Genomic DNA, 24,276 nt, shown 5'->3' on the forward strand with positions numbered 1-24,276 from the left:
AGTGGCATCAGAACCACGAGTGTCAGAAAAACACCGACGCAAACTCAGGAAGAATGGAGGTTGAAGCGGCACTCGCCATTTTTGGGCGCTCTCTGGAGAAACATGACTTGCGCTACACGACACTAATATCTGACGGGGACAGCAGAACTTTCTGTGCTCTAGTTGAAGACAAGACCTACGGGTTTCTCCCCATAAAGAAAGAGGAGTGCCTCAACCATGTACAAAAACGTATGGGGACTGCTCTGCGGAAGCTCTTGCAGAACAGCAACAAGCCTCTTGGAGGAAAGGGCCGCCTCACAAAGGTGCTCATTGAGAGGCTGACTGGGTATTACGGATGGGCCATCAGAAGCCATAGTAACGATGTGGAAGCCATGAAGCGAGCTGTGATGGCCACATATTACCATGTGACTTCGACGGATGAAGATCCAAAGCACGACCTTTGTCCAGGAGGACCGGAGTCCTGGTGCCGGAACAAGGTCGCCGAGGCAAAGGGACAGCCACAACCCAAACACAAGTACAGCCTCCCCAACTACGTTGCTGAAGCCATGTTGCCTGTGTATGAGCGTCTGTCGCAGACATCGCTTCTTGAACGCTGCTTGGGAGCCAAGACGCAAAATGCTGCAGAGAGTTTCCACTCCGTATTGTGGGCCTTGATGCCGAAGGAGCAGCACGCCTCGCTGGTGTCGGTACAGACTGCGCTGCACGAGGCAGTCGTCAGGTTTAATGCTGGGTGCGCTAGGGCACACCTAGAGATGTCCAGTGCCATGAACCTGCAGCCTGCGCACCTGGCTCTCCGGCGGGCTTCGGAGAAGGACTCCCTACGCTTACACAAGGCCACCAAACGCCACAGTGCAAAAACCAAAGCACGCCAGAAGAGGACGTTGCAACGCAGCACACAAGACTATGCTGCGGGTTCCTTCTGACACTACTGCCGTGCCTCAAACTTTCAGACTCTTTTTCTCAGGAACGCATTTTCTTGAGCCATGACTGTTTCTGCCATTGATATTTTCTTAACTAGTGGCTCGATTTGTATGCAGTCTTTTTTATTTTGGTGCCAGAGAGTGCTAGAAGGGCATGACAATCTCAGTTTCTGCAATAAAGTATAAAATTTTTTTAAAAGTTATAAAATGTCTTTGTACTTATTTGCGGATTTGGTAACATGAACATTCAAACTTTCACTAAAGCCGTTCCAGAAGGAAATTTATAAAAAGGGCTCTGTCTCCCCCTTTGGTATATATTCAAGCACTTGTCCAGTGAATTTCATTTTGCTACTGTGCTCCAAAAATATCTCGGGGTTGGCAAAACAAAGAAACATAGAAACTCGTGTTTCTCAAAATCTAACAGGCATAATTGAGTGAAACATTGCAGTGGTTATTAGGGCCCCTGTACCAACCTAGTCTGCAAGTTTCATGCCAATACCTTTAAAAACAAAAAAGTTTTTTTTCTTCCCCACATCCTCCCTTAAAAACATTAAAGCTAAAGCATCCCGAACTGTGGGTTACATTAGACGCAACCTAAAAGCCTCTCCCTCGCATGTAAAGAACGTGGCATGTAACACATACATAAGGTCAAAATTAGAATATGCAGCATCGGTTTGAAACCCTCATCAGATCTACCTTATCAACAATCTGGAATCAGTTCAGAACCGGGCAGCAAGATTTACCTTGTTCGAGTATGACCGCACCACCAGCGTATCTGCTCTAAAGAATCAACTGAACCTCCCACCATTACAAGTTTACCGTAAAATTGCACCCCTTTCAGCCCTTCACAAAATTAACTATTATCATCCTACGCCTCGCGACGCCCTACTGCGTTCTCTCCTCCGATCATCGACCCGACAAGGGAATTCTCGAACAATCGCCCGTTTATCTGGTAGCACGAACGCATTCAACCACTGTTTCTTTCCCCAGACAATTGTCGACTGGAACAACTTGCCTGATGCCATAGTAACAATTGAAAACTCTGAAGCATTCAGAACTGAATTATTGAGATTATTTGATTAAACAGCGAGGTTTAATCTTGAAATGTGTTTATTGTGCCTAATGTTTTTTTTTTGTGCTTTTATGGGAACTCGTGTTAATGCGTGTATATTTATTTTACCTTGTTCAGGTAATTATTGTATGAAACTTATCCACGCAGGCCCCCACCTCCTTATGTAATGCTCTCATGAGGGCTTTTAAGGGTATATGAATAAGTAAATAAATAAAAAAGTTTGGTCTTGGTGGACGCACGCGGTCCGGGTTTCAAGGGTTAGTTGCCCAATTGAGTGTTCTAATAACGTTGCCCAGAGCTAACCATTAAGACGAGAAATATGTCGGCGGACACTGTTTTACAAATTTTACCACATAATCCAGCACTTAGGAACACATTGTTTCCATCTCCCCTTTCATTTTTCTTCCAAGACGAGACATTACCTGCAACAATCAGGCCTTCTTCGTGTCCACTGTGCAAACTCTTTGATACCCTTAACAATAACAGAAGGAAACGCTTTGCCCGACCACATAGTCACTGCTAACAGTATTTGGAATCAATGGTTCTAACAATACCACTCAAGTGATAAGATGTCCCTTGTTAATTTTTGTATGTATAACTTTTGCTAAAGGGTGATAATGCCTCAGACTAAAAAAAATTCAGGAAAAAAGTTTTTTTTTCTTAAAAAAGATTATGTTTATGTTTATTAACTTCAAAAGAGTGGTTTCAGAAACTTTTATTCATAAACATGCAAGATTTATCTCACAATAAATTATTTTCGACATATCCGAGTGAATGGGAAACAAGTTTTTTGCGCATTTTATTTAGCACGGCTTAATGCTTGTTTAACAATCCCAGAACATCTCACCACTTTCGTTGTAAGTGCTATTTATTCTAGGTTTAGCCCGTAGAAGTTTTCCAAGTTTAAAAGTATCAATGGCCAGGAGAAGCCTATACATCCAAACAAAAAATCCAGAAAATTTGGTGAGAGCAATCTTATTGGTTGAGACCCGAAACAGGGTTTATCATTGGTCCTGTCCGGTGAAGTGATATTCTGTTATCTTTGGTAACACCCTTTCACAGTATGTTCCACTTCAGATCCTATTCCTGCTTTGCTGCTCTTCCTTAGTATGTTTGCCTCTTAGTTCTTGCCAGTTTATCTGTCAAGGAATGCCTGCTACAAAAGTTAGCTCACCTGCAAGTGACACAAACTGGTAGCTATTGCCTGGGGAACAACAAAGCCTCAAAGGAAGGTGCTAAAAATGCTCCAGGGGAATTTTGCCTACCTCAAAGTCATATAAAAGAAAGAAACCTAAAGTTGAAACTCCAAATGAATTTTTCTCAGTTTCACTTTTTGGCAGGAAATATGGTATTAGGAAATGTATCATTTGACATATTGAAAGGGTGAAGATTTCATTCAGGGTGTTCTGGACTGAAATTTCTGATGGACACGTTAAGGTACTTATAATCTGAAAAAGCTAAATTCATGACGAAACTGAATACTTTAAAACACAGAAATTTGTTAAAATCGCTTGCTTTTTTGTGTGTTATTGTTTTTCTCTGGAATTCCATTTTCTACAATTAATGTCTACCTTAACTTGCACTATGGGTATTTTTCTTCACATTAAACCAAACATTTTGTGGGATGCAATTTTTTTAAATACATTTCCTAATAAAGTGACTTTTTTCTGGAGTTTGTTAAGCATAGTATGGGGGGGGGGTTGTAGAACTGGCCTATAAGACTTAAACTTTAGATGTCATCAAGCCTAATGGGGTTCAATTCACCCTGAAAGTTTAAATAAATTTGAGAGAATGGTTCAAAAGTTGACCTTCCTAGGCCATGTCTCCCCTTACTTTTTTATCTGTGTATACTATTCTTGAGTTTATGAGTTGTAAGGAGACCGAAGAAGACGAGGAGTGCAGTACGAGAAGAAGAGAAGGAAGAAGATATAAAATCCAAAAGATGGTGACCATTCTTTTATAATGTGGCTCCCGAGTTTTAATGTTTTGGAACACTACAAAACGGCACAGCCGACTGGATTGCAGTAAGTTGAAGGGGTGACCTTCGAAGTTGAAAGCGGCGACAGGGGAGTTATACATTCCATGAAATGTCAGCTGCATGAAGAGCCTATGGCGTTACCGCTAGCGGTAAGCTCCAGCACCTTCATTCAATATCTAGTTGACAAGCCAGGCCGAAGCCTTGAACATGTTTTAGAAAAAGTCAAGGTCAAGATAAACATGAAACTGTCAGATTATCAGAAGTTCATCTTGGAAACTACTTGACCGAAGCCAACAAACCTGCACTCTGAAAATGCAGGCCTTCTACTTGCAAGGATGCTTGGATTACAACAGATGGTCCATCAATTCAAACTACTTCAGACAATTGCTTTCGTATTGCAAGCGGCGAACAAACCACGTTTTAAGATGGTGAAGCCCGACATCTTTGATGGAGCTTTTAGCAACCCAGAATGCTGGATTAATTTCTATGAGCATGCTTGTGGGCCTAACAACTGGCAGACAGTTCACGACAAAGTTAAGAAGAACTTGTGTCTCTTTCTTGATGGCATGGCCAAAAAGTACTACGAGCTGTGCGTGCTTTTGCATGAGTATGAGTCATGGCAGGAATGACAAGACAATTTTCTTTCCTCTTTTGGTCAGAAGCTACAAGCATGGCAACGAGCAATAGCCTAGAAGTACAAAGAGGGGACTGCAATGCCATACATTTTTAGAAGAGGATACTTGTGCAGCTTGCAGATTCAAAGCTACCAGATTCTTCACTGGTTCCTTTAATCATTCATGGGATGACGAAGGACCAGTTGTGTGCATACATCTTGGCATAACTGCCAAGATGTATGCAACAACTGTCTGAATTAGCCAACACACACAAGCAGCGGAAAGTTTTTTTAACTGCTCAGTTCCACTGAAGCCCAGCGTGCCGACACACAAAAGCACTGGAAGCTCTGTCACCAGGTCCACTGGACCATTTGAATGAAGTACTGCCCCCAATGATTGGATACAAAAGTAGACCACTCCCAACACCGTCAACGTGGCCCAAGAGGGCAACGTCAAAGAGGCCAGGGGGAAGATTGCAATGCAAAAAACTAATAAAAGAGGGTTTCGGTATCTGACCAATGACGCCAAGGGAGAGTGTTTCTTTGAACAATCATAACCTTTATATCTTGGTCAATGTAAATAGAAACAAGCTTCAAGCTTTAGTCGACAGTCGAGCAACTGTCGCTGTAATTAACGTGGACCATGTCAAGGATGCCAACATATCTGATGAACACATTGAGGTGAAGGGCTACGATGGTGAAAAGCTGGTGTATTGAAAATGGGCAGAAATTATCATCTATCAAAAAAACCACGCCAAAGTCAATGCACTGATGAGGCAGAATGTTGCCTATTGGTATTGGTATTTGGTATTTATTGCATGCCCAAAACACTGAAGGCTATCAACTCCTGTTGCCTTGACCACTCATTGAGCAGCTTTGTTTGAACATCTGGACTGGAGAGGTCAGCATTGACAAAGCACAAGTCTTCAGAGATGCACAGCCGACTCCAGAAAGAGCTCTCCGAAAACACAAATCAGCAAAGGACGTCACACAGATGTACCGGGAACTCGAATGTCTTGGAGATTTTCCAGAAATGACTACAGCAATCGAGGTACCTTTTAAGCTAAGGGTCATAATGGTTGTCATGAGGAAACCCTACAACATGTCAAGAGGGAGGAAGGTGTGGCCAAAGTCGGAGCTGCAGAAGATGCTAGACGCGAAAAAAAAAACCCATCTACTTCAAGTTTCACATCACCAATTACTGTTGTTCCGAAAGAGGATGGGTCGTTTCATCTGTACACGGATTACAGGATTATCAGCTAACAAACATCTATTTTCGTCTCCTATGCCACGAATTGAAGCCATCATCGACGAGACTGGTGGCTGTAAGATGTTTTCGCGCATCGACTTATGCAAAGGCTTCTGGCAAGTCTCATTACAGGAAGAATACAAGTACACACCTTTGTGACTCCATTCGACATATACGAGTGCAGCCGGCTGTAGTTCGCGTGGAAAGATTCTCCAGTCTTGTTTCAGCAAATGATGAATTGGGTCTTGAAGCACTTCATAGGAGTGTTCTCCAGTGTACATTGACGACGTTATCGTCTGCCTGAGGACCGCCGAAGAAGACATCGAACAGCTCACAAGTGTTCTTAAAGCTTTGACTGCGTATTTAAAAATTTATGCTAAGGAAAGCGAGTCAAGGTCATCTTCCTGAATCGTACGCTTGATGGCTTCACAAAGACGACGAAGCAAGAATCCGTCGATTGGATATCCATGTTTGTGAGGCCATATAACGTTCATTCTCTGCGAGGTTTCCTCGGCTTGGCTGGTCGATTTCGGGCGTTCATAAAGGGCTATTTTAGAGAAAAGAAATGCCTCATGGGGCTCGCGAAGATAGAAAGACCATTTGAATGGACTAACCAGTGCAAGATTGCATACCAATATCTGATCACTGGTGTTTCCAGTGATCCTGTGCTGACCCTGCCAGGTATCAAATTACCATTTAAACTGAATACCGACGCCTCGCACTATGTGACAGGAGCTGTGCTGTATCATAGACACCACTCTACCCCTGAATCAACAAATCAAGGTTATCGGATACTACTCTTTCACCTTCTCGGAAACACAGATCAACTACACACCCACTGAGAAAAAAGCACTGGCTTTGTTGATGGCGATTTAATATTTTCATACTTACCTCAATGAAAAGAATTTCAATGTTTACACGGACCATCAAGTGCTGACCTACCTTCTTGGTTTGATGGAAGCAAAAGTGAAGCTGGCGAGATGGATAAACAAACTGCGACAGTTTGAGTTTTACGTAAACCATCGTCCTGGAAGCATTCTGGCTGACGCAAATGCATTGTCCCGGCTGGCTGTAGACCTCCCATTCGAGGAGACTAATCTTCAAAAGGTATCTGAAGGAACAGAAGATTTCCAATTCGAAGATGCCAAATACACCATTCCTGGCACACTCGTCCATAAAGTGCTGCAGCTGTATCAAGATACTGGAGATGCAGGCATACATTGTGGTTTTTGGTGCACTTGCAACAAACTGGTACAAAAGTTCAGATGGAACCACATGAAGGAGGACATCTGGAAGTATGTTACAACTTGCTACCAATGCCAACTCCATCAAGCCGAGTACCGTCCGCGAACTAACGAAATGGTTCTTCCAAAACACCCCGGAAAACCCTTCAAGACTGTTCATCTGGATTTCGCCGATATAAAAAAGAGCCCACGCATTCAGAAAACTCAAGCACATTTGATCTGCATCGACCAGGGCACACGAAGGGTCGCCGTCCGTCCTGGAAAGGAAGATGCAAATAGTGTAATACGTCTTTTGGAGTGGGATGTATTAAAAATGGGAGGACCGTCATTTTTGACAACGGACCTACCTGCCTTTGTAAGCGAATGCCTCTGGGACTGGGGTCTACAGCGCCGAATCACTTTGCAATGGTCATCTTCATACCATCCAGCAGCTAATGGCATGGCAGAGAGGGTCATCCAAGACCTCCAACAACATGCAATGATGTATCCAACCTTCAAAGGCGTATGGAAACGTTGCCTCACGGCAGAATTGGCTCATCACAACGTTCGCGTACTGCCGCTCCTGGGTGCAATACTATGCTGTCTTTGAAGACGCTCCTAAATTGCCAGGGGACCAGCAGCTGGGAATTTCGGAGAAACTGGAGCTGAGGGAATGAAGGAAAATAGCAGACAAAAGGTTCAAGTATCGAGACAGCATGAAGAAAAACTTCAGGGCTCGCCACGGCAGCCAGATACCCAACGTGCAGCTGAATGACTTGGTCTTAGTTCGTAAAGACCTCCTAGGGACAAACTCCAACCTCCTTGGCCCTTTCGCGTTGTCAAGATGTCCAGCCAGCAAGGCATTTTGAAGACCATTGGATATCGAAATAGTGATTGCAACTCAAGTTTGCCACAATTGGCAATATTTTACTTTATCATCCCAGGAGGTATGAGTCTCAAAGTGTGGAAATGTAGGGAGACCGAAGAAGACAAGGACTGAAGTATGAGAAGAAGGGAAGGAAGTGGATGTAAAATAAAACCAAAAGATGGTGACCATTCTTTATAATGTAGCTCCTGAGTTCTTATGTCTTAGAACACTACCTACCGTAATATCCCGAGTCATCGCCCATCCCCGAGCCATCGCCCACCCCATTTTTTGGGCCAATATCGATTTCCGAAAAAACACCGAGTCATCGCCCACCCCTTCAAATACCCCAGCGCGGACTCTGCGATCCGCGAACACTCATCCTACCCGAATGACGCGGCCGCGGACCTTACAGTTGGAGGACGTCCGTGACAGAGTAAAACGAAGGAGGGAAAGACACTTCTTTTTGTTTACGCATTTCCTCCTTGAGCGACCCCAAAGTGGTCGTGTATCCGTGCGAAAAGAAAACGACGGAGATAACAAAATAAGAGTTTGTTAACGTAACCGCGGAGTGTTAGGTCAAAGTCTGTCTCCGCCGAAGTAAGGTCATTGCGAACCCGCTCCTTCTTCCCGCCCGTCGCGACCGCGGTTGTGCAATATTTTAGGCAAAGCCAAAGCGTAAATAAAGCTTTGCTGGAACGTCCTACACAGACGTTTGCAGAGCGTCCCAACCGTGCATTGATAGCCCGCCGTGCACGGACGCACGTATGTACGCACCAAACAAGAAAGTTGCGCAAGAGCTTGCAATTGACAAGGCGCCCGACTTGGCCCGACGCCAAAGTATTTGCCAACGCGACCGCCGGCTTTCCCGCTTTCCCAGCATTGCTCTTGGTCGCTTCTTTGGTCCGCTCGCTCGCTCGCTCGTTGCGCCTGGTCGGTTTTTCTATTTTCTTGTAGACTTTTCTTTCTTTCTTTTTTAACTAACTAGGAGAACATAGTGGTGACATTCTTTCACGGAACAAACGTGCGTGCTATATGCAGATCGGCGGTGTTTCTAGCGCGTATGCAAGCATCGGACTTTGCTATAGTAAAATATTCTTTCGTGAGCATTTTTTTCTATAAAACAATGAAACTAAATCGAGTTTTGAGTTTGTTGTATTTCTTGTGCATCAGCGCTAGATACGCAGAGAAAAATAGGCGGTTTTTTCCGCTTTTTTTTAAGTGTTTGTGCTCACCCACCGAGACATGGCCCACCCCACTTTTTTAAAGAATTTCAGGCGGTTGGGGGGTGGGCGATGACTCGGGATATTACGGTACATGACTTTTCTTGTTCTTGAGTGTAATGGTCACTTATTTGCTATCGCAAATATCAGCAGCCTATCCCTTGTGTAATGCCCAGTTGCAGTGATGTGATTGCTGCGCCAATTACGCCAAACTGCGCCAAGGGACTAACCCTGCTACATCCTGCTATATTTCGCCAAAATAAAAGTAATCTGCGCCAAAGGACCAATTTTGGTGGCTTTTCGAAACCGAAACTAAACTGAGTACCATAATTGAGCATGCAGGAGTGAAGTAAATTCGGAAGACAAAATGAAGGAGTCATGTCAGCCTAGCTGGTTGTCACAAGACTGAGCGTTTATTCGTCGTCGTCGTCGTTTTGCCTTATTTTTCGGCGCGGCCGATCTTGATAGATCGGTGGTTTAGGGTAAAAGAAGAAAACAAAACAACTTCGGTCAGCCGCGTGAACCGCAGCGCGTGCAGCGTCATTCGCTCCCCAACACACAAAGTGTTGTGTGTTAGGGAGCGAATGACGCTGCACGCGCTGCGGTTCACGCGGCTGACTTTTTTTTTCAAAGATAAACGCGGGCATGTGTGGATGCTCCGACAGTAGCGTACCGGGTACCAGGCCAGCCATGCCGTCATACTGTGAAACGAAAGCACGTTTTTGCGCGGTGGGAGGAGTTACTTTGTGAGTTGAAGCACTCGCTCCTCAAAAGAACGGCTGATGGAAAACTATATTTTGTGTCTGCCTGCCAGTCACCGTGGTGGCGCAACGTCGGGCGTTGCCATCCGCACGTCGCTGCAGATGTGGCGCTTTCTAAACTGAAATTTAAGGACTGCCGCATGTTCGCGGCGTGTTCACCGAAATTCCTGTGCATTTTTAAATCTTACGCTACTACAAAAATCCCTCTTTTACTCAGTTTGCTCTGTCGAAGTAATGATTATTTAGGTTTCTCTTGGCAGGTTTTTTTTCGAGAGGGACCCTGATACGTAAAAAATCTCCCACGGAAGAAAGTGGGTGGAGAGAAGTGATCTAAAGCAAAGAAGGCAATGTATGCACGCTGAACTCACAGAGCGTGCCTGTTTGTCTCGAGTTCAGTCGTTGCACAAAGCGCTCCAAAAGCTTTTTGACCCTTACTCGCGATGTCTTGCATCGATGCGCTCAGGTTCTCTTTTTTTGTGTGTGTTTAGTACGTACCTTGTTTGCCTGCCTATCAAGCACGTGCCGCTGGACGTTTTTGTTGTATCCTGGACAGTTGCATCTTGCATACAGTTTTGGGAACCAGTTGGCACTGAAGCGGAGTAGCATGGTTTCGGTCGAACAGCTATCTCCGCTCACGCGATGAAGCACGTGCAACTGCAAGCTTGCCGAAGTTGCCCTCAGGTGCATGCGAATATGATTGTACAAGAGAAGCACCTGCTGGGACGCTTGCAATTCATTGTTTTACGTTTGCTTACTTTTGACGAAAATCTGGCACGTCGGGAACCAGTGAAACGGCGGCAAGCGGTTTTTCGGAATCGCTCGGCAACGCCTACAGCATTGTACACTTATGGGATGTCTCAATGTCTCTTTGGAGACATTGAAAGTTGACATTCATTTCTAGCCGAAGGCAAAGCGAGGCTTGGAGCAGCCTTTCAGAAAGTTTCAAAAAGCGAAAAGAAAAGCACGCGCTAAGACTCGTAATGAACCTTTGTCTTGTGTACAATTTCGCATTGCTCTGCAGTAGTTACGCGTTTCATCAGTCGGAGACTGCTTCCTTTCATTATATTATATAACTAGTCAACCTACTGCTGTGATATTTACTTGTAAGCTGATCATTTTCAAATAAATTTTATTATGTGCAGTTTGGTTCTTATTTATCTTCAGCAGTTACATATGTGTGTATAATTTACCTGAAGCACTGCAAAATCTGTCATGTCATTGGCATTTCAGTTACACGTTGAGACTCCCAGGTGGTCTAGCTTGACCATAGTTTGCTTATTGCGGCGAGCAAAGTGCCCTTCGTTTGTCCAGCACTTAAAACAAATATTTTTTTTCTAAGAATACCTGCTCCAAAAGTCACCTCTGCTGCTCCAAAACACTGTTTTGGCTGCTCCAAAAGCCACTTTTGCTGCTCCAAAACACTGTCTTGGCTGCTGCAAAGGCCACTTTTGCTGCTCCAAAACACTGTTTTGGCTGCTCCGAAAGGTGCTCCAAAACGGGGTTAGGCCAATCGCATCACCGCAGTTGTGAAACCTTCAAGGTAATAGTGAAAAAAAGATATTATGTAAGGCCTGTTTACACATACAACCACAGCTCTACATTAGGGCTATTAGTCAAGACCTGGGAATACAGTATAGACCGCATATAACGTAAAACGCGGGAGTCGCGAAAATCTGCACTATAAGCGGTACCGCGTTATAACGAAAACATCAATTTTTCAGGCCAAAATACATGCCATGAGACAACTTACCTTAAAAAAAAAAAATTTATTTTATGTTAGTCGAAGAGGAGTCTTTATTTCACCAGACTAGTACACTTCTCTTTTAAGTGTGTCAATTTTGAAAGAAATGAGCGACTTTTGCCTGGCGCAGCCTTTTAACGGCGTCGCTGGTTGCGGACGGACGTTGCAAGCGTTAGGATTGCTAACCCTAATCACTTTTTTCCGGTGATGAAGACGCGTGAAAATTCGCATCCTTTATACGGTACGCGCCAGTAATACCTTCAACTTTAGCACAGGCGTGAAATGCTCCAGATAAGAAATCCGGGCGATGTTCAAAAACACAAATGCTTAGAAAGCACCACTGTAGTCGAAGTAAACAAACACAACAACACGGGCGTTTCTGCCGTCTTGAGAGTGCCGCCACGACATCGCCGCACGAGTAGGTGGATCTCCCCTTCTAGTACGTGCTGGGTTATCATAGCGGCACACAACGAAAATTCACAGTCAAGGATAGTGCTTTTGCGTGGAACGATCGCAACCGACGCCATGTTTGCGGATAGAAGCCGGCCCGCGACTGACATGCAACGCGCTCTAACAGTTCTCCCCAACCTGCAATTGGTCTGTCGTTGCGGTTGTTTCCAACGCACGCACGTGAACGACACGTGCGTGCGTCCCTTCGTCGGTATGGCAACTGAAGCCTCTCTCTTCGCTTCTTGGAGCCACGACTTCGAGCAACCTCTTTGCCCCGCGAGTGCCGCTTGCGGCTAGCCAGGCTAGCGCCATTATCTAGTGTCGCACAGGGAAGCGTGCTGGCTGCGCAGGGCAATCGGCGCGCTGTTCCAGAAACCGCACTATAACCAGTATTTCCCTTCGCGCCTGCATTTTAAGTGGTATGTAATTACATGGAGTTCTATGGGAGGCGAACCGGTGGTTTAAAAAAGTCGCGTTATACCCGGTCCTGCACTATAAGTGGTTACGTTATAAGTGGTCTATACTGTAATGCTGATCTTGTTTATGCAGTCTTACATTTGTCCTACACCAGTGATACAGTGGTGAATTAGTGCTAAATTAGGTTCATCAGCTCTGTGCTGTACATGTGTACCAGCCTCTAAAAAAAATTTTTTTTGTTCATGTTAAATTTGTTTTTTACCTGCGTGTCCCTCCTACATTTTCTTTTTTGAAGGTCCCTTTTAAGTTAAAGGGACACTGACAGCCCCCAAAATTTTTTTTTATTTTTTGCCAGGCGCTTCATTATGGTGTCGGAGGACTACTCAATTAATATTTTGCAACAGAGTAGCGTATTTGTTTAATATAGCCAAAAGACGCAACTGCTCGAAATCGAAACCGAAACCCGACGGAGGTCGGAGAAGTGGAGAGAAGAGAGTGAGTGGCGGAAGTCACGTGGCTACACCCGACCGTGCGTTTTTGTTTTTGTTTTCTCCTCTCCATAGCAGACGACACGACATGCGGTGTGCTATGCGGCGTGCGGGAACTGCTCGCCGTGCGATTCTTTTGCAGTTATGTTTGTTCCGCTCGTTGTTTTGTACTCCAAGATGAGTTGTTTTGTACATTGAGGAGTTGGAGGATGAGTAGTAGGTGCCCGTGGTGAATTTCCATGATCGGCTCCGAAAAGAATACACCCAAGATGTTGCGTGAAGAGCTGGCTCACATGTCCTGCATCCGAAAAAAAGTGGCATTGTGCGACAGAGTTTCCGAAAGATCAACGGGATCGGGACCAATGGCTGGCTGCAATTCCTGTAGAACATATACGGGCACCTCGGAAAGCGGACGCTACCTGATTTATATGCTCCTCGTATTTTGTGGAAAGTGATTACATTGAGTTCGCAGGTGTCAAAACGGAAATCCCATACCATTTAATTCAGCGAAGTATCGTCCACAACTTTTGTTTGTTTCTTCAGTGATGATTGTAAAAAAAAAAAGAAAAAGATATGTAAACATCGGAAAATGTTAAAAAAAAAAAAAAAATAGAGCTACACGAGGGATCGATCCCAGACCTAACGCGTGTGAACCGGACGTCTTTCCCACTGAGCTACTGGCACATCTCACTTCTGGTGGATCTCTTTTCTTAGTAATAATTCAGCCGGTAAACTGTAAGTTGGAAAGTTTGCTGTCGATTTTTCTCTAGCAAAAGCACTCCCGGGTCGAAGTCGGGAAGCACCACGCTTTGGGGACATTCGCACGTAGTAAAGAAATCGTACGCGTGCATATTCAACTCGAAGTAGACACGTCGTGCTTGACGTTTGCGCGAGCGATGTCTTCAGCCACGAGAAGGGAGCGACGGCTCGGCGACGTCTTCGTGCAAATCTGCTTGGTGGCCGGGCGTGTCGTACGGGATGAATACCAATTCTTTTGATCAGTCCCAAATTTCTCTTTTAACGGTAGACAGAATTCGCCGGTACCGCAAACGACAGTTCTGAAATAGAGGTCCCATGCCCGTCGTCCGCTGCCATCGCCGTCCCCGCGAGTCCCACGATACGCGAAACGACGAACGCACAGAATGCTTCCGGTTGTCTGTGGAACTTTTTTTATCAATCAACGTATTTACAGCTTTTTAGAAGCCACAAAAAATGGGTTTCATATTTTTTTTCTATTTTTAATATTGAGTGTGTGCCTTCAGTGACCCACGACTTTGATTAAATTTGGTGGTCGCATCGATACCTTAGAAAACGGCCCGTGACCGCGGAAAGGAGAGTGAGCGAGACTCGAACCGGCCAGTTCTTGATCGGCGGTTTTCGGGCGGAAAGAAACCGAATTTTGAGCCGCAAATTCTGTTCTGGGTAGTTGAGCTCTCATATGTCACGTACAACTAAAAACCTTGGCGAGCATAAATACCCTGTCAGTGTCCCTTTAAAAAATAAAAAAAGTGTGCGAGGAAAGGCGGTCACTCTTTGCAGAGAAGCACTGGTATATGCGTGGTAAGACGCGATTACACGACTGGGGCTTCTACTTTTTTGTGGCTTGTACGTTTTGAGTTTCCTTTGCCCAAAGAATGTTTTCCACTCTTTTCGTGCCAGACAAGAACACACTTTCCCAAGGCAATTGATGCCCCTACATTCTTTATTTTTTGTAGGGACAGCAGGTTTGGTGACGCAGAACACTCTAAACCAATCTCTGATAAGACTCAGGTCTTAGTGTAAAGAAATATTTTCTCCCAAATTGGCACTCCTTTTCTGAGAGAGTAATTTTTTTCCTGCCAAACATTCCATAATGCACTTTGTAGAATTACTCACTTATTCCCTTCGCTCTGCGATAACTCACGCTTGAGAGCCCCCTCGACAAAAATATAGATCCGGACCCACGGATATCCGCGCCTGTAGCCCATGACATCTGCATCCAATTCACAATCCGCCAAATCTAATTTATTTTTATCGGCACCTGCCAGTTCACTGGGCATAACCGTGGGTAGTTCTTGGGCATTTGGCGCATCCGCAGTGCTTTACTCATGAAACTTCAGTACCCCCCCCCTCCCCCTTGGAAGTTTAGACCGTATGCAGTGGAACATTCATTATACAACATTTATGGGAACGCGCGAAAGTGTCAAATAATGAACCCGGAGTCGTATTACCCAAAACGACAATAATTACAGCACTTTGACAAACCTGCGCTAAATTATAGTAAAATGCAGGACGTTGAATAAACTGGAAATGCATAATCAAGGTTCCACTCGATATGCAGTTTTATGGGCAATTTTATTTTGCCTATTACTGGTGCGATGACTTACACCAGAACATGCACACATACTGTAAGTGGAAAGTAGCGTATTATTACACAGCGTACTCTGCTAATTAATATTGGGAGGGGTGAGTGGGGACGTAAATTATTTTTGGCTGTGCTACTGTACCTCTTTACAAGATCTAGTGTGCCTTGTGTGGACTTTCAGAAAATGGGTCTATTGATGCAGCAATGCAATTGGAACCGTTCAATATTTTTTGGTGTTATAGGGACTGGATCTGTTTATGTTATGCCTCTGTGGTTGCAGCCTGTAGAAGGGGGTGGATGCAAGCTGAGTGATATAGCCCTCAATATGATAGAGATTCAAGTTTTAGGGCTGTAGGCTGTGGAATAAGCATTGCCAAAAAACCTCAAACGAGGAAAATGACTTTAGCGTTGACAAGGAGGCTGTCATGTTACTAACATGCTGCGCAATGATACGTAAGGTGGAGCAAGCTGCATGGCTCGGACAACCTGAAATTGTGCAATGTCTCTTAAGAGTGAGCTCCTGTGATTAATTTCAACCAGACGAGACATATATATGTACCTAGCAGAGCTTGCATTCAAATTTGCCACTTGACAGAGGCACGTGATTGTTTATGTCGTTTGCACGGAAATTGACTGAATATCATATTCAATCTTGGTTCGTACATAACATGCTTAACTGCATGAAGCAAGTGATAGATGTAAGGGACATACTTTAAACCTACTTTAGGTGGACAACATCTCTGTACAGCATCTGCTCTCTTCCCCATATTACAACTAATGCACAGAGTATATAGAATGTGCACTAAAGCACAGGTTACATTGATATTCTTGACAGGCATTAGATACCCAGAAGTTTGATTTTTTTCTTTGGTGTTCTGCGTGCAGGCAATTAATTGTGTGTTTTTTTGTTTTTTTTTCTAGAAGCCGTGGTCGCAAGGCACCCATGACATTGAAGTCTTCCAAACAAGGCACTATGAAGGCATGACTTGTAGCGGCACTGGAGCAAGCGACACGGTCCGGGTGAGCCGCAAGTGTAACTGTTACACTGTAAACAGGAAATATAGACATGTGTCCGACAAAGCACAGACTCATAAAACTTTCATGTAGCAATAATAGTTTAATTTAACTAAACAGTGCATCAACAGAGCCTGACCCAAGAATGGGGAATTGGGGAACCGGCCAATGTGTAGAGTCTAACAGAAACAAGGAAGGCGATAAAAACAAATGGGGCAACATGTTAAGATAGGACAATAATGTCGTGCCTATTTTTTGTTTTCAATTAAGATTTTATAGGAGCTAGCAAAATATGTCCTTGCAATGGAATAGACCTACTTTTACAAAAAGACCTTCAATGTTTTTGTTAAAATAAATTGCGTCTGAGGAGGTGGAAATATGATTTTCCCAATTGCGCATTAACATATCTTCGAGCTCCACAGGGTAATAAAACTTCCCGAAACGTAAATATTTTTATGCATGCTCAGAAGTTTTTTTAAATATAGAAAAAGTCAAACAATTTTTTTGTGAGAATTCAAAGATATTGTCATCCTCTTTTTTTTTCATTTTCGTTATTGAACACTTAGAAACATGTAATTCAGAATCCACCACCAAGACCTGTTGTATTCTATTGTCTTAAAATAAAGAAATAACGGTTTTGCCGAGTCTGTTGCAGTCAATTTCTGTTGGAATTGCTGTGTCTCAACAACTAGTGGTTACTCGAGCACCGTATCCACAGTGGCCATAGTTGGTCGCATTATCTCCCAGGCACCACAAAGCATCATACAAAAAAATGTTTTTTTATTTATATTTTTTTTATCTGTGATGTGTCTGGTAGTGCCTATGGAAACTGAACTTTGTGGTGCATCAGTCCTCGGGGTGCTGTGCTTGGTTGATTGCTCTCAACTGTGCTAATTTCTCGAAGTAGTATTTTAGTGCATGTAGGGAGTTGACAAAATGATTCAAATAATTTATCTAGAAGTCACTATACTCCGTTTGTAAGTGCAATGGATTGTAGCGGCCGTTGCCAGCTGTCTCGGGCAACTTAGCGCATCAAGTGACAACGCATCACAGCGCCTCTCTCCGAGGTCACTACATTGAGTTGACTTGTGTGGCCTGTAGCATGGCCTGTGTTGTATTGTAAGGTATAACGAACATATGAACAGGAAACATTATGAATTTTAAGCCCCAATTGATGGCGGGCATGGCGAGGGTAAAACAATAGCAGGCTGTGTCTAAAAAGAAAATGATAAATGGACGAAGAAGCAGAAAGCTAGGCAGTGTCATTGGAGCAACATCATGCCTTCGCGCAAGTGGTGACTCTGGTATTTGTAATACCGTTGCACACTGGCTGATGTTTACACCACACAACTGAAGGCTGAACTCTCTTAACACCATGGTATTGGGTCATTTCAGATGAAACTGAGTAGTAGGTAAATGGTTGACATTTTTTTATTTGCTTGATATTTTATATGTCATTCCCTAAATTATAGTTTACACCAGTTCATATTTACAAACTGTAGCGCCACTGGCGCCGCGCATGCGCGATGGAGTGTGGGCGAGAAGCTCGCCGTCGCCCATAAACAAACCATTGGAATGCGATGTTGTCGTTGTCGGTGTGAGTCCCCCTGCCCTTTTTGGCGTTCGAATTGGTGATTCTACGTCGTTTTTGCGATGCCTGACTACTTGAGCGGCCTCAGGGAGATTACCGAGGCTCGTTGCACCGCAAAACTTCGCGTGAATAATGTGGCATGCGGCGATTCATTCCGCGTGGACGCCGCAGAATGTACGCTAAAGCCTGATTCGCATGATGAGATTTCGCTCGCAATTTTCAGTCGCGAAGTCACTCGGGCTGCAACAGCGTGAACCGTAGCTGAGATGGTCGACGCCGATACTGAAAATCGCAAGCAGAATCGGACCAAGTGAATTAGGCATAACAAGTTGGTGATGGCCACTGGTAACAATGATGAACATCTTTTTGTATCTACTGTTTACATGAAGCCTGCTTACCAAGTTTCAAATTTAAGTCTTTTGAGGGCTGCACTTACTTCTTATCGCAAGTACGGCATCAACATTTGATGTTCGGGCCGGTGTCTTCTAAAAGAGCAGACAAGCAGAATTGTCTGAGACAGCAGACGATAGTTCGAATGATCAGGCGGCCGTTTGAACTTGAAGACGCACTGAACATAGTCATTATACAATGGTCGGTACAACATGACGGTTTTTTGGCATTCATGTGGGAACAAAAGAATAAATTGATGACCACCAGTATTCGTGAATTCAACCCGAAGTGCTTCCCGCCCAAGCAGATGTGGTCCGACGGCATCTGGTTTTCCCTTTTCACGGCACATATCCACGTTCTCGGACGAACCGAGCACATGAAAACTAACCTTCAAACCTTTCTAGACTCTTTTAGTACAGCCCCAGTCGTGATGTTTTGACGAGAAAGCGGGTTTTTGTCAGGTTCCTTTCAAAACAACGCAGGAATACACGTCTCGCACGGGGACTTCCGCCCACAGCCCCAGACCGGAATTGTGCCCGAAGCGCCACCACCGCACTGTGACGTAACAGATATGAGTTTGTGTATGAAGGAATACAAAAAACACTTTTGGATAAAAAACTAAATTTCTAGACACAAAAAGGTGTAGATTATGAAAAGCTAGGTTGTCACTTGCATTCACGAGCATGACTGATGTGATCAAGTTTGATGTGAATACCTTAAGTAATAGTTTTAGGCAATTATAGGCTAGAGTACCCAAAAGCCTTGCGGAAGCAAAAATAGCGTCGTCACCAGTGCGCATGTGCCAAGCCTAGACCTTGTCTGGATTGGCGCATTACGACGATGCCATTTCTTTGAAACGCACAAATTTGGACACATTCTAAAACTTGCAATTAGAAGTTCATTAATTTTGAGAAACAATGTCTGGGTTAGGCAAAAGAGGCCTTGAGAACATACGTTCATCATTCATGCTCCTTTTTTTTTTTTCATACTTTATATTGAATACAAAATATTTGCATATAACGAGCAGATTTAAAAATCCTCTTGACTAGAATATCTGCAACAAATTTCTTGTTCAGATGCCGCAGTTTATAAATATGAGTTACGTATTAAAATAAGGACTTAGGAGAGTACAAGTGAAATCTCGGCAGCAACCTGCAGGGTTTCTATTTAAGTATCGTACAGTAGTGGAAGGCTTGTAAAAACTATAACAATATTAAATTCAAAACTATTCAACAGAAAAAAATATTCACTTTAAATTCGTTTTGAACTCAAAATCCACTATACGTCAAACTCGTTTACATCAAACTCGCAAGAAAACGTCTGCCAGTTCGATATAGCGGGTTATTCAATTAGAAGTATGTATTAATGAATTTGACTCTCAAAAATCCACTTTCTGCTGAAATATTACACAATGAAATAGTCTTGCATCTTCTGCTGCTTTTTCTTCATTGCATCCGCAATAACAATATTTTTCTACGCTATCGATGGACTCCGAAATTTAGGCCGCTGCCTTCTATATTCGCACATTAGGGCCGAACTATGCCGAGAGCACGGAGCACGTCTGAGCAGTAGCACCTGCAGAGCTTCCGTTTCGCTTTGCAAGTTGGCTTTCCCCTAAGGCAGGCAGCTGCGTTGGGGGAAAGCCAGCTAGCAGAGCAAGCTGGCTTTTTTTTTTCCGGGCGGCCGCCTCAACCTTCTCGGAAGAAAAGGCAGTATTCTCTTTTGTGGACGGAGTGGGAAGAGGAACCATGGAGCGCCCTCCCCCTGCTCCCTGCGCAAAAGAGATTTTTTTTTTTTTGTTCCGGGCGGTCGACCAACACCTCCCAGAAGAGAAGGCCGTAGCGCTCCTCTCGTGACGTCGCAAATGAAGGCCATCGGGGGCGCACGTCGAAGCGAAGGCAACGCGCGTGGGTCGATTGTTGTAATGCGGTTTTAGTCACATAAGCGTGATTTGTTAGCTAAAATGAAAGCTGCCCATAACAATGGGTCTAGAAAAGATTGTATTTCACGGGCAAAGCATTACATCGCTAAATAATCGGTACAAAATGGCACGAAGTATGCGTATAAGACGCCTATACAAAGTGATTGTTTTAAGTTGAAAACATTGAGTCACGCAATTGTTGTAGGAATGCATAATTTATACAGAAACGCTTCAACAAAATTGTGAGACACGCAGTGAGTGGACACAGCAAAACAGATCAGTTAAAGATCAGGTGGACGTAGTCAACGTGGACACAGCTAGAGAAGGGTCACTTACAATCATGTAAACAAAATATAACTTCTTTTGTATACAATAATACTATTGCCGTAATACAGTTAAGGTCCTGGTATAAATGTGGTAAAGGCAATAAAATGACATTAGTATCAGCAAACACGAAACCACAAAAAATGCATTTTGTATGATCGCACAAACTTGTCATTCACCTTCCAGTGAAAACTAGAATGTTACAACGCATATTTACAAATGTCGACGCCACTGTACACGGATAGCGACAAAGAACAAAATTCCACTCTATCACAAAATTTTAAAAGAAAGACTGCAGCACTTACTTGCGTCCCACATGACCAAGAAAGCCCGTAAATAAGTTGTTTCTCACCTGTCGATCGTATCCATATGTCCCACAATATCTGGCACGAAAACATTTGAAGACAAGCTCCAAGAAGTCCCTCTTAGTCGAGATCTCGAGAGGTCTATCGATAATCAACCAGTGTCATTGTTGGCTAGTTTCCACACACGTCACTCAAACAGTAGCAGGACTTGTTCCGCGAATCCACGTAAATGCCGTAGTATCAAGCGAACACAAAAACTACCCGAGACTGCGGTGACGACATAAAAACGTCGGGAACAAGGATCAAAAGAACCTCACACGAGAGCAGCGGAGCAGTGTGGGAGGCTTAACGTTGTCGGCCCATCTCTTGCTCGTGTGCGCTCCCCGCGGCGATGACTTGATTTTTTTCCATTCTCTTCCCTTCTGAAAGTCCCAGCGTTCCTTTTCAGACAGTCTGCAGCTCGCACACAACATACATTTACCAGAATCGGAGCCGTTGGAGGGAAGATGAAAATGTCTCACCGAACTGGTTCATTCGAAAGTTGTGGGGAGCTGCGGGACTGCACATAGTCCCGCGGTTATAGGGGTAATCATGAATATAAAATTGGTACTTTCAACCTTGGTAGCACATTGTATATTACATTTATATTATATATATATAATAAATTGTACAAGACAGCACTTTTAAGACATATTAATGTCGGATAAACGCGCACAAACCCCACCGTGCCGCTTGACAAGAAAAATGTTTTTCACGACGATGTGATATTTTTTTTTTATGTAGTTGCACCATGGCCTTCCTTCTCCGACATTGTGATGTAACCACTCGGAGCGCTACGGCCTTCTTTCTTAGAGGTGTTAAGTCAATGCGTCCGCCCACAAAAAAGAAGCCAGCGTGCTCTTCAAGCTGGCTTTCCCCCAATGCGGCCGCAAACATTGGGGGAAAGCAAGCTTGCAGAGCAAAACGGCACTCTTGGCAGTTCGATGTATCGGTAGTGGCTGCTATTTTTGTTCAATGTAACCGTAATTGCTGATATATATTATCGCTGTAACATTACTGTGCACAAAAGTTTTTCAATATAAGAAATAATTCCAAGTAAACGGGTTCAATATAGTCGGGTTTGACTGTACACACATACCTACAAAACATAGTTCCTGAATAATGTGCAAACATTTCTCTTGATGTGACAACGGGTTTAGGTCAACTAGGGTCAGGACAAAGCAGCTTCGGCCTTCGACAGCACAGTTCATGGTGTTTTCGAACAACCTATTGCCAGGCAAGACTAACGAAAGATGTGTCTAGCCCTATACTCTTGCTCCTAACCAGGGTCCTGGTTGCTGGAAATCGGGGCAAGCAATCTTTCCAACTTTAAACATTTACTGTGTTTAGATGGCAGGAGCTGCTGAGGGTGATGTCATTCTTGTAGGATCTAATGCCAACGGCATGTGCTCATGAGAAAAATGCATATAGGCACATCCGGTTACCAAATAGCACCGTAGTGCAGTCAATGGCACGGGCTTGTACCGGAGGACGCTCTTCCACATATTCCCAACAGAACAGAAGCAAGTGTGTGAAACAAAATGATCAGATCTCATCACTTTCAACAAAGCACACATGAAGGAATGCTAGGTAATGTTATTCCCTGAAGTTTGACTGTCATTGCTCCTTGAAAGAGTATTACATATCCGTCCTTTGCTTACTGTTAATGTGTACTTGCCAAATAGGATTCCCTGTTCACTTGTTTATTTTTCACTTGAAATAAATTTACATATTTTTGTTGGCTCCTGCCATGAATTAGGGTGTGTTTCTGTAGCCCCCCCCCCCCCCCCCCCCCCAAACAGAGGAGGCCAGCTGCATGACAAGAAATTGAATAGGCCAACAGGCAACCTGCAATCCACTGGTTAGGGGAACATGAGCGACACTAAATAAGCTATGCTCCAGAGTAACAACACTTAGGCCATCTTATGGATTAAAATTATTGTATTCAAATTATTTGGAGCTTTACTTAGAATTTCAAGGACAGCTTTCCGTCGTCCAGAAATGTTGAAGCGGTTCATGGCAGAGCGGTCTCACTCAATCTTCTGGCGGTGCCACAAGACAATCGGGGAGTGGAGTCCCTAAAGGCGCATTCACACTTCCAAAATCTGGTGGTCGCGCGACTGCTTTTTTGTCGCAAAAGCGAGCGGTTTCAACTCCAAACCAGTCACTTTTGCGATCATCACCGTCTCTCGGTGACCAAAATGCAGTCACGCAACCACTGCGTCTTGCAAGTATGAACAGACCTTGAGCGTGGCCTCTAGTGAGAGTCATTGGGCTAACCATCTTTGCCAAGTTTTTTCTATGGACACCATACCAGCTTGGCTGTCAACCCAATGCCATTGCCGGCCACTGGCATCCTGCCGGTGCCACACTGTCAATTCGGCGGCCGACCGAAAGCCGCCCTCGGCCAATGGCGTTCTGCTGGTACCACAATCTCAGGTTGGTGACCAACCCAAAACCGCCCTCGGCCACTGGTGTTCTGCCGGTGCCAGGATCCCAGGTCGGTGGCCGACCCAAAGCCACCCTCGGCCACTGGCGTCCTGCCGGTGCCACAATATCATCTCGGTGGCCGACCCAAAGCCGCCATCGGCCATTGGGGTCCTGCTGGTGCCAGGATTTCAGGTAGGTGGCCGACCCAAATCCGCCCTCGGCCACTGGTGTTTTGCCAGTGCCACGATATCATCTCGGTGGCCGACCCAAATCCGCCCTCGGCCACTGGTGTTTTGCCAGTGCCATCGATATCATCTCGGTGGCCGACCCAAAACCGCCCTCGGCCACTGGTGTTTTGCCAGTGCCATCGATATCATCTTGGTGGCCGACCCAAATCCGCCCTCGGCCACTGGTGTTTTGCCAGTGCCATCGATATCATCTCGGTGGCCGACCCAAATCCGCCCTCGGCCACTGGTGTTCTGCCGGTGCCACGATATCATCTCGGTGGCCGACCCAAATCCGCCCTTGGCAGCTGGTGTTTTGCCGGTGCCACGATATCATCTTGGTGGCCGACCCAAATCCACCCTCGGCCACTGGTGTTCTGCCGGTGCCACGATTTCAGGTTGGTGGCCGACCCAAATCCGCCCTCGGCCACTGGTGTTCTGCCAATGCCACCATGCCAGCTCGGTGGCCGACCCAATACCGCCCTTGGCCCTTAGTCTTCTGCCGGTGCCCGGCCATTGGTGCCCAGCCGATGCCTGAGCCAGGGGTGCTCGGCCGTGGGGCCCGGCCCTCCCAAAGCCCGGGCAGGTGGGCCTTTCTTATGCCGAGGGACCATAACGAGGTCGGCACCGACCTCTTTGGCCGGGCAATGGCCGATGAAAATAGGCTCGGCCATGGGGATATGGCCATCCTTCG

General features: G+C 44.8%; 1 long non-coding RNA gene across 8 annotated transcripts in view; it reads left to right on the top strand.

The window, feature by feature from the left end:
• The window catches only part of LOC115320649, a 66,890-nt gene extending 43,412 nt beyond the window's left edge, over positions 1-23,478 (top strand). For 7 of the 8 annotated variants that reach the window (XR_005716062.3, XR_005716063.3, XR_005716065.2 and 4 more), the window contains one exon: positions 16,266-16,871. This is a non-coding gene — a long non-coding RNA (uncharacterized LOC115320649). Of the gene's footprint in view, positions 1-16,265; positions 16,872-23,367 lie in introns of those variants that run through there. The other variant, XR_005716067.3, reaches the window with a different exon arrangement.
• Positions 23,479-24,276: the final 798 nt, after the last annotated feature.

Source organism: Ixodes scapularis, unplaced genomic scaffold (assembly GCF_016920785.2).
Source record: "Ixodes scapularis isolate PalLabHiFi unplaced genomic scaffold, ASM1692078v2 PGA_scaffold4__175_contigs__length_147842914, whole genome shotgun sequence".
NCBI lineage: Eukaryota > Metazoa > Arthropoda > Arachnida > Ixodida > Ixodidae > Ixodes > Ixodes scapularis.